Genomic DNA, 14,083 nt, shown 5'->3' on the forward strand with positions numbered 1-14,083 from the left:
GCAACAAAAATATAAAGTAACCAAAGAATAAATCTAACAAAAAGTATGCAAAATTTGTAGAAAGAAAAGAATATAAAACTTTTCAAAAGACAACTACCTATAAACAAAAAATCTATTTCCTCTTCTACCTGGGTAGTATGAAAGACAGAAGAAAAGATCAGAAGATGGTAAAATCCATTTTTGTCCTTTTATTACATGCTTTCAATAAACACTTTTTTAAAAATCCCATAAACACAGTAAAACGGTCACAAATTGGGAAAAGATATTTGTCACAAAGATAATAAGAATCAGAATATATAAGAATTCCTACAAATAAGAAAAATCAAACTCAAGAGGAAAAAATAAGACATAAACAGGAAAAAAAAGAGAGAGAGAGACATCAACAGGTATTTCACAAAAGTAGAAATCTAAATAGCCAAAAAAAGATGCTCAACTTCATTAGTAATTTGAAAAAAGAACATTAAAACCATGCAGTGATAAATGAATAAAAGTGAGCAAAGAACTACTTGAATAGATTTTCCTCTAAAGAAGATACACAAACAACCAATACATACATGACAAGATGCTCAACAATATTATTCAGGAAAAGGAAAACCACAATGATACACCACACTTCACACCCACTAACATGGCTGTAATTTTTTTTTTTAATGGAAAACAATATATATTAGTGAGGACATGGAGATATTAGAACCCTGGTATGGTGTTGGTGAGATGTAATATGGTACAGTCACTTTGGAAAACAGTTTGGTAGTTCTTAAAAATGTGAAAGACAGGAACATTACCCAACAATTCCACTCCTAAGTACACACCAAGAGAAATAAATACCTACGTCCTCCAAAGACTTATAGGCAAACACTCACAGAGGTATGGTTGGTAACAGTCAAAAAGTGGAAACAACCCAAACATCCACCAACTTATGAATGGATAGATAACAGGTGGTACGTCCATGCGATCAAACGCAACAAAGCACTAACACTGAAATACGCTACAAGGGTCAGCCTTGAAAACATGCTGGGCAAAAGAGGCAAGTCACCAAAGACCACATACTGTATGCTTCCATTTACATGAAATGTCCAGAGTCGGCAAATCCATAAGAAAGTCTGTTAGTGGCTGCCCAGAGGTTAGGTGGAAATAGTCACTGCTAACAAGTACAAGGGTTCTTTTTAGGATGATGCAATGTTCTAAACATTAGATTGTGGTGATCATTACACAATTCTCTGAATATACTAAAACCTATTAGAGTGTACCCTTTAAATGGGTAAACTGTAACATGTAATTACATCTCAATAAAACTAGTAATTGATGAGATGTAAGGTCATAACCACCAATTTGACAAATACAAAAAAAGTCTGACAATACCAAGAGCTGGCAAAGATGTAGAACAACAGTGCTGGCAGGAGGGTACTTCTAACTAAAGTTCAATTACTTTTAACTGAAGTTAAAACTTGTACAGGTCCCACTAACCTGCAATTCTAATTCTCTCCAGGCTTTATACCTTGCAGAAATGTTTTTTTGCACTTGTCCAAAGCCTCATTGTTCTTTACTGGAAACAATCCTATCCCATAAGGATAGGACAAAGAATAAAATGAAATATATTCAGTCTGAAAAAGAACACAGAAGTGAAAAGGAATAAACTACAATTACACACATCAATGTGGGTTTCCCAGGTGGCTCAGTGGTCAAGAATCTGCCTGCCAATGCAGGAGACATAGGTTTGATCCCTGGGTCGGAAAGATCCCCTGGAGAAGGAAATGGCAACCTACTCCAATATTCTTGCCTGGGCAATCCCATGGACAGAGGAGCCTGGAAGTCTACAGTCCCCCATAGGGTCGCAAAAGAGTCTGATACAACATAGCAACTAAATACATCAATGTAGCCAAAACTCATTATCTGCAGGGCCTCACTTCCCAGCTTCAAGTCCAGGCCTCACCATTATAAACACCCCCTCTATCTTCTTTTTTAAACTGGAGCATAGATGCTTTACAACGCTGTGTTAACTTCTGCTTGTTGTACTACAAGGTGATTCCTCTTGGACCTCCCTCCCACCCACCCACCCCGGATCCCACTTGTCTAGATCATCACAGAGCACCGAGCTGAGCCCCCCGCACCATGCAGCAGGCTCCCACTAGCTATCTACTTTACACATGGTAGCGACCTTCTCTTGCTTTGTCACTCTTGCGTGCAGAAACCACAACTGCAACACTGCCTACTCTACTCCCAGGAAAAAGAACACAACTGCTTTTTTCCACTTTAAACTAGGATGGCTCCCCTGAGGAGCCCATTCCACGCTGCAGATCCACTCACGTTCTTTCTTTCCATAGAATACTCCGCACCTTCTCTCTCCTCACAGACCACCCACCCCTATACTCGCCCTCATTTTCACTCCTTCCGTCCTGGGCTTTCCTGGTGGCTCATTAGTAAAGGGTCTATCTGCCGCCACAGGTTCGCTCCCTGGTCCAGGAAGATCAACTCAGCCTGTGCGCCACAACTACTCAGCCTGGGCTCTAGAGCCTGGGAACCCCGACTTCTAAGCCCACAAATCCGAGAGCCTGGGCTCTGCAACGAGAAGCCTGTGTACTACAAAGAGTAGACCCCCCTCGCCCCAACTAGAGAAAAGTCTGAGCAGCAACAAAGACCCAGAACTGCCAAAACAAATAAAATTAATTAAAAAAAAAAAAAAAAGAAAACAGTCCTGCTCCCACCATGCTAGCTCCCCAAGTCTGCTCCCCGTCCTCTCACCAAGCGAGAGCCGGTGGACGCTCCCCGTGGGTCCATTCCGTCTCCTTCCCAGCAAATGCACGTCAGTGGGGTGTGCGTGCTGTACAGACATCATTTCCCATTAACAGTACAAAAACACTGTAACTTCGCCATCTCAACAAAGCCTTCTCAGGGTCCCAACTTTCCCTTTAGCACTGTGGCAAGTGCCCACAAAAGGGCTTTCCTCTGCCCCCTCTGCTCTCAAGCCCTCGGGAAGCCTCCCTTCCAGGCTCTCCTCACACCACCGTGCAAGCACTGCTCCTGTCAGGACCATCGATGACTCATGTGCCACCGAAGCTGCAGGACAAGTCCAGGCCCTCATGTCACCGGAGGGCACTGCGCAGGGGTTCTCACCCCCTCCCCCTTGAAGACACCTCCCATGACTTCGAAGATTCAAGGCCCCCCTGCTTCTCCTCCACCTGGGAAACTGAACGGCCCCATTTTCCTTGCTGCCTCGGCCCTCACCCCGCACTCACTCAACATCAAGAACTTCTAAGTGTCAGAGAACAGGTCCCACTGAACGCGCTCACGTTTGTCTGCAGCCAGACCTCTCCCCTCCACTCCAAACACCTTCATCCCACGTGGCTCCAGTCAGCTCTCTGGAGTTTCACAAGAGCAGCTGGTCTGGACCCCAACTCTTGACCTTACTTCAACAACCTGCATCACCCACAATCTCAACCACAAGCAAAAACCTCTGGTCGGTAGGCAGCACCTTCACCCTGCTCTCTCAGCCACATTCCATATGTCGGCGAATCCTGTCAGCTCTACCGTCCACATGCATCCGGCATCCATCCACCTCTCACTGCCACCCCTGCGCCCCTTCAGTCCAAGCTGCCATTATTGTTCTAGGGGGGTCCTCGGCACCAGAGGGACAGCTATTCTTAACGCAGTTTCAGGGGACCTTTTAAAAACATATCAGATCTCATGCCACACCACTACTCAAAACACTTCCATAACTTCCCATCTCATTCACAGAAAAAAGCAAAATCCTAACCGTGGCCTGCATGAATGGCTCCCACCCCTCCCCCGCTGACCTCCTCCCCTGCCATCCTCCACCCTGCCAGGCTGGCCTGTCTCCCTAACACACCAGGTACAACCCTTTGTAGCACCTCACGTGCACTGGACTCTGCCTATAAGACTCCCCCTACCTCACCCCCACCTGTAGCCACGTGGCTCCCTCCCTCACCTGCTGATGTTCAGAGGTCTCAGGATGGCCCATCCTGACCACCTTATTCAATCTGCAAACAGCCCCCACCCAGCCACTCCAGGCTGACTTTGCTCCCATCACTCATGACTGCTGCATCTCTGACTCACCTGTTAACTATCTTTCTCCACTAAAATGTAACTTCCAGAGGACAGGGACAATGTCTTTTTGGCTCACTACTAATATAGTCTAGCATCACAACGTATGTCTTAGTGCCTAAGACATAAGTACTCAAACATACAAACGAATCTCAAAAAACAGTGAGAGAAGGTGAATTATACAACAAAATGACTCAATTTATACAAAGACATGCAAAAACTAAATTACATCATGTAAGGATAAAAGGATACATTCACAGGTGCTAACACCATAAAGTAAATCAACACAATGACGCATGCAGGGCAGCCCTGCTGAAGGGAGGTGAGAAGACGGAGGAATGGGGGGGTCACACAGGAAGCCAAAGGTAATGGCAACACTCTGTCACTTAAACTGGTGGTCTTAACATTTAATATCTGTACACATGCCGACACAGACTCTTGGAATATATGATCCCATTAAAAATTAAAATAAAAAAATAGGCTAGAACAAGAAAAGTCAAATCCAGCCCACCACCTCTTTCTATGACTAAAATTCCATCAGAAGCGTCATTTGTTTCCGTGTTGACTATGGCTGCTCTCACGCCACAGCAGCAGAGTTGAGTGGTTACAGAGACCACGGAGCCCATAGAGCGTAACGTATTCATTAACTGGCCCTTTACAGAGCACAGCTGTCTGGTCATCATGTGAAATGTGTAAACAAATTAAGAGCAACATTTAAAAGCCAATCATCAACCCTTCAAGGACATCTCTGGCAGTCCAGTGGTTAAGACTCCATAGTTCCACTGCAGGAGGCTCGGGTTTGATCCCTGGCCATGAAACTAGGATCCCACATGCCACACAGCTGAGTACATAAACAAATAAAAGTTCAAAAAAAAGGAAAAAAAAACTGATCCTTCAAGACATGTGTGATTATCTCACAGCACAGAACACTGAAAAAATACGCTTCTACATAACATGAGGGACTCCAAAGTCTTCAAGCATCAGAAGAGAGATTTTTAAAGATGAATATTTCAGAACGTGCCTGCGTGCTCAGTTGTGTCCCACTCAGCAAAACCGCAAATTTATGATCTCTACTCTCACCACAGTAAAAAAAAAAACAGTCACATTTTAGTAAGTAAAATCTATGTAAAATAACCCAAATCTGGGCAGTGGGGGACCACCACCACCACCTAACTCTATAACCTGCCCGGACTCACTTCACCATCTCCTTCCCCAGAGCAGCTAGTTAGGTCTCCAAGGCCTTCTATCATAATACTCCACTCCATTTCTTCCGGACGTTTCACTGCAACTTCTATTAGTCATTTCTGACCTTATTTCTACTGTTACTAGGAAGAAGACTGATAACAGTAATAATACCCAAACAAATATTACTGTGTGCTAGGCACTGTACTAATTAGTTTATATTTACTATTCATTTCATAGATAAGGAAACTAAGGAACAGAGATGTCATCTAATATTATGATTACACAGCTGGAAGACTGGGAGCCAGAACTCAAAGTCAGCTATTTGAGATCCTTTGCACTCTTGCCCTCCACAAGATACTCTGACCTGAGAACAGAGAACAGGTATTAATCTGTGAAAACTCTCAGTTTAATATACTATGCCTAAATGCACAGCGGCTGTATCATCTACGAGTATAATAATAAATCGAAGACACAAGGTCCACGGGGGGGAGTGGGGGGGAGTGATTCAAAGAGTGTTGCTTTCTCAGAAGGGACTGGGTCTCGCTGGAAGGCAGCTGAGGCAGATGTGAACCGCCCACTGCCCAGAGGCAACAGAAACCCTGTGTATCTCTGACAAAAATAAACCAGGAGGCACTACCCCCTCATCTACGACAATGACAAAAACAGACAAAACACCAACTCAGAAGTTAAACATTTATTCTTCATTTTTTAATTTTTATTGGAGTATAGCTGATTGACTACAATGTTGTATTTATTCTTAACTCTCAGTGAGTTCCAGCCATGTTACTGTTGAAACAAATGACACTTAAAATTATGGTCTAGTGGGGCCTCCAAAACCCTAAGGCCTCACCCAGGAACTGAGATTTCTCTGCTGCCTACAGGCCCTTTCTCCAGCATGACCTAAATTTTTCTTTAATATCAATGACCTCCAAAACCATGATTCTCATGAAAGGAAGCCCCAAACAGTCAGTGGAGTCAATACTTGTCAATGCTCCTCCCACCACTGCCTCGTCTGGAGAATGAAAGCCCAGGCTTCACCAAGATCCAGCCAGTGTCTCCTGACCAAGCCTCACTGGATGGTGCAAGCCACCCCGGAATGTGCCTTAGTGGCCAGTACAACTCTTGCCTCACTTGCCCCGATTAGGGCCTCAGGGGGCCATGCATTCTCAGGCAAGCTCCCCTTCTCATCAGTGTCTCTGACACACTGCATTATTGTTCACACCAGCATTATTGTTTAGATTTACATACAAGTACAGGGAACTTTAGGCTCTCACTAGCAATCCACATAGCTTTCTCCAAGTCGGACTCAACATTCAGTCATACTTTTATTTCTGCAGTCTTTTTACTTTTCTGCAAACTTTATAGTGCTGCTTCCTACGGTTTCAAAAAAAAAACCATCTCATTCATCTTTCCTTTGGGCCCCCAGATATCATGGCGGTCACCCTCTGGGGCACACAAACCATTCCAAATCAATACACACCCCCTCTGTAAGGAATTTTGGAACTAATAATACCCTAGCTTTCTCCAGAGTTGCTGAGAAGTACAAAATCAGAGTCTCTTTGTATCAGGAAAGATGTTCATAATCTATTCAAATGTACTTATATAAAATCAGTCAACTGTGGAGTCTTCACTGACACTTAATACTAAAACAGGTCAGCACTGGCCAGCAGAAGTGAGAAGCAGTGAAGCATCTCTACTCAGACCTTCGTGAGTCTAAGGCGGGAAGCCTTTCCAGTGCCGCCAAGGTTCCCTTTCACTTCTTCTTTACCATCTAGCCAATCTACCTGATACCCAGATGTCAGTTCATAAACATCCAAAACGTGAAACAAACTGGGCCTTGATCCACCTAGTAACTCTCTCTCCTCTCAGTAAAGAAAAATAAAGGGGGAGGGAGAAAGAAAGGGGGTTTCCGTGGCAACTAAGTCTAAGCCAAAGTCAAAAGGCCACAAAAACAAATCTCCAGTCACCTCAATCCAGACTGCAGCAGGAAAAAAAAACCCACTCCCACTGGCAGCACCGTGGATTTCAAGGACACTCAAGACATTTCGCATGAATCTACACCAAGCCTCTGATCAGTAGGGAAAGTGAGCTTTTCAAGTTTGAGCAAGTGTCAGCCCACATCTATGGAGCAAAAGACAACACAGGTCAATCCTATCTGTCATTACAAAACAGTTTCACCAGCACAGGAAGAATAAGAGCATTGCTTTTTAAGACAAACCAAACCAAGGAGGGAAGTGGAAGTTACCTATTTAATTACCTATGAGAAACAAAGGTGTAACTACTTCATTCTTTGGCAACAGACTTCTGGCAATCTCAAACCACCCAACCAACAATCACAAGCTCTTTCCTCTGAAGCCTCTATGGCCTCTCACTGAAAGTCTGCTTACTTACACCACATTACACAGTTCACAGGCTGAGTTATCTGACCTCAGCGCAAAGGACGTCTCGTCAGTGCTGCCTACCCCCAAAGACTGAAAGTCGTTAAGTGTTCATGAGGGAATCCCTAATACTGTTCCTGACAGAGTAAGGATTCAATATATTTGCTGATCAAATAAATGAAGACTAGATAGCAACATTCATGGCTTTCCTATGAATGATCCCATTATCTACCTGGTAATGCTCTGTTCCCACCACCTCCATGCCACAGCACTGCGCCGGGTTTAGGGCAGCCAAGAGTGGAGGAGACTTGTATGATACTGTATGATATCTCTTATGTGCAATTTAAAAACAACTCAAATGAATATATATGCAAAACAGAAACAAACTCAGGTTTAGGGGCTTCACTGGTGGCTCACTGATAAAGAACCTGCCTGCCAATGCAGGAGATGTGGGTTCAATCCTGGGTCAGGACGATCCCCTGGAGAAGGAAATGGCAACCCACTCCAGTCTTCTTGCCTGGAGAATCCTATGGACAGGGAAGCCTGGCAGGCTCAGTCCACGGGGTCTCAGAGTCAGACATGACTTGGCAACTCCTCACACAGAAGAAACAGACGCTGGAGTGGTCACCTGTCATTCTCAGCATCTCAGTGAAAGTCGCTCAGTCGTGTCCACTCTCTGCGAACCCATGGACACATGGCCATAAGCCAAATTTCAGGACCAAGGATTAGATCTCCTGGATCGCCCTTTTATACGTCCAGACTTTAACATTCAGTTGGCAAAAACCTGTAGCTTTAGAGTAACATTCTTCCCACTCAATACCCTAGCCTCGACCCGCAGTCTGAGGGTGTGAGAGGAGAGGGTCTCTCTTTCACTGCGCTCCATCTCCCCGGGGGAACACTTGCCCGCTCGGGTCAGAGTCCAGGGCTCAGGCAAGCCCCCTGCGGTAGCAGCCAAGGGTCACCGTGTTATAAGCATACAATCTGCCTCTCTCTCGTCTTGCCCAGGGCAGATTTGGCAAACCAATCCAGGGCTAACTCTCTGAAAACAGGCCTTCATTAAAATAATAATAATGAAGCTGCATCTAAAGACAGAATTGACAGCTGACTGACAGGATGAGGGCAAAAAAGACAAAAGTCAAAAGTCGCAGCAGGATAAGGTTATTTAGCATAGCCATTAACACCTGAGAGTGGTAAGTTTCAGCACAATATGCTGATGGATTCTTATGAAGCAACAGAAAAAAAAGTTTCTCAATTACTTTATAAAATAGATTCACTTAAAAAAAATTTTTTTACAGTTCAGTCTTCAGGCACCTGAAAATAATGTATGTATACCATTTTTCCCCGTTACTAAGTCATGTCCAAGTAGGATCGAGGTATAGACGGAACTCACAGGTAACAGAATTCCTTGACCCACACGTAGTTCCTAAAATCTGTGGTCTAGTGGTTCCAAAACCTAGTTACACATCAGTATTACTTGGGAGCTTTAAAACATTCTCACTCTCACCACACATTTACAAAAGTGGAGTCCATCACCCACAGTCTTGAAAAGTATTCCAAATGATCCCAAAGCAGGTCAGATCAGCATCTGTCTAGAGCAGAGTTTTTCGACCTCAGCACTACTGACATCTGGGGCTGGCTAGCGTTCTGTTGAGGGGAGAGGATGCCATCTTGTGCATCATAGGGTGTTCACCTGCATCCCTGCTCTCTACCCTCTAGAAGCCAGTGCCCAACCCCACAGATGTGACAAGCAAAATTTATTTCTCCAGATGTCACCAGATGATTCTTGGGGGCAAAATCTGCCCCCCTCAAGTTGAGAACTACTGCTCTAGAGTAAATAAAAAACCAGTCATCTGAGGCTCCCTTAAGAAAGGAAAAAAATAAGAAAACTTCCTAAAGCCAAGAGATCGGGTCTATTTTTCCGTCCAGCTCACCTAAGAAAAAATAGTCAACTCCACTCGGCCACACCAGGGCTCGGACGTTGACTTATGAGAACCAACCACAGCCTCCTGTGCTTTGTACGTAAATAAACTCGGTGCTGAGTTTTATGGAGAAGGCAATGGCACCCTACTCCAGTACTCTTGCCTGGAAAATCCCATGGATGGAGGAGCCTGGTAGGCCACAGTCCATGGGGTCGCTAAGAGTCCGACACGACTGAGCGACTTCACTTTCACTTTTCCCTTTCATGCACTGGAGAAGGAAATGGCAACCCACTTCAGTATTCTTGCCTGGAGAATCCCAGGGATGGCGGAGCCCGGTGGGCTGCCATCTATGGGGTCGCAGAGAGTCGGACACGACTGAAGTGACTTAGCAGCAGCAGCAGCAGCTGAGTTTTAATTGAGCAGATGGTTACAAGAACTTCACCGTCACTACCATCCTTAACCATTCTATATCAGTAAAAAAGCATTGTAAAATTTTAGATGAATATATACTCAGGCTGCCTCTCAAATATCCAAAATATAAAACCACAAGATACAAGTATATCAAAGAAGCAAACTAAATACCAATCCTGACAAATACTGTTTTAAGGAAGATGTCTTATCTGTAATAAGCACATTATCTCTGTACCACACCAGTGCCAAAGTTTATTTCAAAGAGACTAAGCAAACCTCACCCTGTCAGGCCTTAATTTCATCACTATTCATTTTCTGTCCAGTTATGGTTTGATTCTCAAATTGCCAGGCAGTTAATTGAAACCAGCAAGTTTTGTTCAGCTATACTTTACACAAAAGCTAGTTTTCTAATCTAGAACAATCTTCTTCCTGTTCTTCAGTAAGTTACACCAGCAAGATGTTCATCTCTACTTAAGAGGGAGTCTATCAAAATAACATTTCCCGGGGCGACAAAGCAAGCCAGGTAACAAGCAGGTAATTTCAGGGGAAGGACAAGCCTGGTTTCAAGCAGCAGGGAGAAGAGCACAGGGCAGGGATCCATAGACTCTGAGTAGATGCACGAGCGGATGGCGTTGTTAGATATTCTAGACTCTCTGATCAAACATAACTGAAATGCAAAGTAACTTCGAAAGCATCCACCCAGGACAACAGTTATTTCCCAAACTAGCTTCACTGAAGAATATCTCAATACACAGTAACCTTTCAAACCTCAGTAAGAACCCAGGAGGACATTAAGAAACTCTGGAGTCACTACTGATTTGGGAGCCAATCACACGCAGTAAGTGGTATTCAAAAGCACAAGAGGAACAGAATCTGACGTGAGCTCCTGGGGGGCTTTTATTTAACCATCTCTTCAACAAGCCAGTCTGAAGCATCACCACTAATGACTCCAGAAAATGTCTGTAACGTAATCAATCCTCAGCCACCCTCTCCTGGGTGGGTCTCAGCCCAAAAGACTCTTAAAAACCCAGAGCTTTCTAAAGACAATCACCAAAAGCCAGGACTTAGACACTCCCGTGACTTCCCAATAGTATCTAAACATTTAAAAATCAAATCCAAATTAATAATAGCCACTAATTACCAAGCGGATTCCTCATGCCAGGCACCGTTTCTAGCTGCTTTACACATATTAACTCATTTCCTCCCGACAGACTTCTGAGGCAGACACTGCTGTTATTCCCATATTACAGAAGAAGCAGAGAGGTTCAGGGACTTATCCAAGGTCACAGTGCCAGAAAGTGGTGAAGCCAAGATCTGGAAACCACGCCGTCTAACTCGACAGCAAAGGAAGCTCCAACACCACCCCTTAAGTGGATTTTCCAGCGGCTGGAAATCTGGAGCCTCTCTCCCACTTGCTGCCTACCTACAACGTGACCTTGAGGACAAAATCGCAGTCAACTCCACATTAACAAAACAGCCACATTCACAAGTGCTGTGACGATAAGAGGAAACAACCCCCAAGCGCCCCTCCCAGAAAAGCAAAACATAAAAGCTCGATCCGACCCACAGAGAAAATGGGTTAAGTACGGAGATTACACGGAGCTCGGAGGGTGAGACGCCAAGACACACAGGTGCATCCAAGGACTCATGCCGTCCACCTCCAACCAAGAGTCCAAGTTGTGGTCAGAGCAAGCCGGACCGCAGGAAACCCCTCCAAGGGAGAGGCGAGAGGGCTTCTTTAAGAGGGAGGTACTTGCGGCCGAGAGAAGGACCACCCCCCGACCCTAGCGCATATTCGCCAGGGAGACTTTCGAGACCAGGTCTGCGCTGGAGTCGCCACCCTGGAGTTAAAAAAAAAAAAAAAATCGCTCGAAAAGAGGTTTCAAACACTCCGAGCCGGGCGCCGGCGTATCCCGCTGACTCTGCGGCGAAGGAGCAGAAACCCACAGAACTTGTTTCCCGCAGAACCGAGTCCAACAATGGCCTCTTAGCGAGTCGCCGGCGAGCCGCCGCCGCCTCAACTTGACACGCTCAGGGGCCCGCGCCCAGAGAACTTGTCCGGGGCCCGCGGGCGGCGGGCGGTGCTCGCTCGGGGCGGGCCGGCCGGCGCGGAGCGGGGCCCGGCCGGGTGAGGGGCGCGCCCGGCCGGCCGGCCGCCCGCCGCGCCAGGCCGCGGACGTCAACCCGGGCGCAAAGTTCGCCGCCCGGCCCGCAGCCCGCCCCGGCGCCCGACTCGGCGGGGGCCCCCGCAGCGGGCGAGCGGGCGGCTGACAGGCGCGGGCGGGGACGGGCCAGGGAGCCCGGGCGCCGCGCCTCCCCGGCGGCCGAGAGGCGAATTCCGGGGGGGAGGGGAGGGGGCCGGGACGCTCCCTCCCCGCGCCGCCGAAGCCGGGCGGAGAGGCCCCGCCGCCGCCGCCCGCGCGCCGCGCCCCAAGCGCACCCCGCGCCGCGGCCCGCTCCGCCGCGCCGCCCCCCCGCCTTCCTCATTACCTGGAGGTGCCCGCGACTCGCCGCTAGTTGCGCTCAGGCGGGAAGCGCGCTCACCGACACCATCAGCGAAGCGCCCAAAATGGCGGACGTATCAAGCAGGCCTTGAGTTCCCCCCGCCCTCCCTCCGAGCGCCTCGCGGCCAATCACGGCCCTGCCCCCGCCCCCGGCTCCGCGCTCATTGGCTTTCCTCTCCCGCCCCCTGCCGCCTATTGGATCACCCTGCGGCCCCCGTTGAGCCCACTCCGATTGGCTCGCGGACGCCGTCCGTCAAGGGTGAGGGGGCGCATTCTTTTCCCATGGACTTGACGGATCCGGAACCTCTAGGACCCCGGAGTCTGGAGCCAACAAATCAGATACGGAGGGAAACCTTGGCTGGGTTCCCCCCCACTACGCCATAGCAACAGCAGGGCCTCCTCTTGACGGACGGCTGGGATCACCAATCGGATGGTCAATGCTTTTTAAAACTAAAGTGAGCCAAACCAATCATGGCAGTAGGTCTGGGGCTGCACAAGAGCCAATAGGGTAGCGCGACCCACGGGCAGGCGGGCCGGAGGGCCTGGAGGAAACCGGTGATGACGTGAGCCACCATGTGTTTCGCTGGCGGAAGTTCCCCGGGAACTGGGGAATTAGCTCAAGTGGTAGAGCGCTCGCTTAGCATGTGAGAGGTAGCGGGATCGATGCCCGCATTCTCCAAGGCTGAATTTTATAAAGTTGGGGAGTTGGTGGTCAGTGTCACTTGTCTCAAAAGTGGAGTTTGTACCAGGAGATGTGAGGACGAGGTGTGCTAGGTACCCCCATCTGTGCACCCGCCCCTGCTAGGGAGGAAAACTGGGTGGATTGCGGCGGGAGGGATGGTCTTCCTTTTGCCTTGCGGAAGAATTTATGCAGAAGCTGCTGCTTCAAATCTAGTGAGCACTCGCTCTGTGCCCCGCCGGCCGGGGTACGCAGGAGCAGAGGGTCCCGGACGTCAGACTGCACCTGAGCAACACAAGTAAAGCGGGTCACAGAGCGGTGGGGATGGTGTTCCTGAGCAGGTGACATTTCCACCCACGGGGCACGGAGGACAGAGCCGCGGGGCTCGGTGCGAGTTGGCAACGAGGGCTCCGGGCAGGGAGACGGTGGCAGCTGTCTCTGGGGGCACTGGCTTGGTCAGGGATGGTCACTCCGGCTCAAGGAGCGGAGGCAGGCTTTTACTGTGGGGCTTTCCCCAGCTACCTCCCAGAGTCCAGGACTGAGCAAAGTGACAGGACTTGGCCACTGGGCTGCCTTGCCAATGATTCCCTCTGCACCCCTTTGCCTCTACCCCAGCTGGCCCTCCACCTCCCTGACTCAGACTCTCTGAGCCCCTCCCCCCACCCCGTGCCAAATGGCAGGGAGAAGAGAGGCCAGCCTGAGTTGGGTCAACCCTAGTAGGCTACAATCCGTAGGGTCGCAAGGAGTCAGACACTACCTAAGCGACTTAACACACACGCATAGTGCCTGGGGAGCTGGGTCTCTGGTGCAGACATGCCCATCACCCAGCTCACCCCTTCGGCAAACCTGCAGCTGGAAGCCGACTCAGACTGCTGGTGAATCATCATCCCCATTTTACCCGTTAATTAACTGAGGCCGAGAAGGAATTTACACACTCATATTGGC

General features: G+C 48.0%; 1 protein-coding gene and 1 non-coding gene across 31 annotated transcripts in view; one reads left to right on the forward strand and one right to left on the reverse strand.

Annotated features, from left to right (window-relative positions):
• Positions 1–12,521, reverse strand: part of PPP6R3 (protein phosphatase 6 regulatory subunit 3) — a 119,252-nt gene extending 106,731 nt beyond the window's left edge. For 28 of the 30 annotated variants that reach the window (XM_081531804.1, XM_081531803.1, XM_081531798.1 and 25 more), the window contains exon 1: positions 12,446–12,521. The gene's annotated coding sequence lies outside the window, so the exon portion shown is untranslated. Of the gene's footprint in view, positions 1–11,551; positions 12,399–12,445 lie in introns of those variants that run through there. The other 2 variants (XM_081531809.1, XM_081531817.1) reach the window with 2 other exon arrangements.
• Positions 12,522–13,065: 544 nt separating this feature from the next.
• TRNAA-AGC (transfer RNA alanine (anticodon AGC)) lies at positions 13,066–13,138 on the forward strand. Its single transcript has one exon. It is a non-coding gene; the product is annotated as a tRNA-Ala (tRNA).
• The last annotated feature ends 945 nt before the right edge of the window (positions 13,139–14,083 follow it).

This window comes from Giraffa tippelskirchi, chromosome 10 (genome assembly GCF_054371585.1).
Source record: "Giraffa tippelskirchi isolate mGirTip1 chromosome 10, T2T-mGirTip1v1.2.pri, whole genome shotgun sequence".
In the NCBI taxonomy this organism is placed as follows: domain Eukaryota; kingdom Metazoa; phylum Chordata; class Mammalia; order Artiodactyla; family Giraffidae; genus Giraffa; species Giraffa tippelskirchi.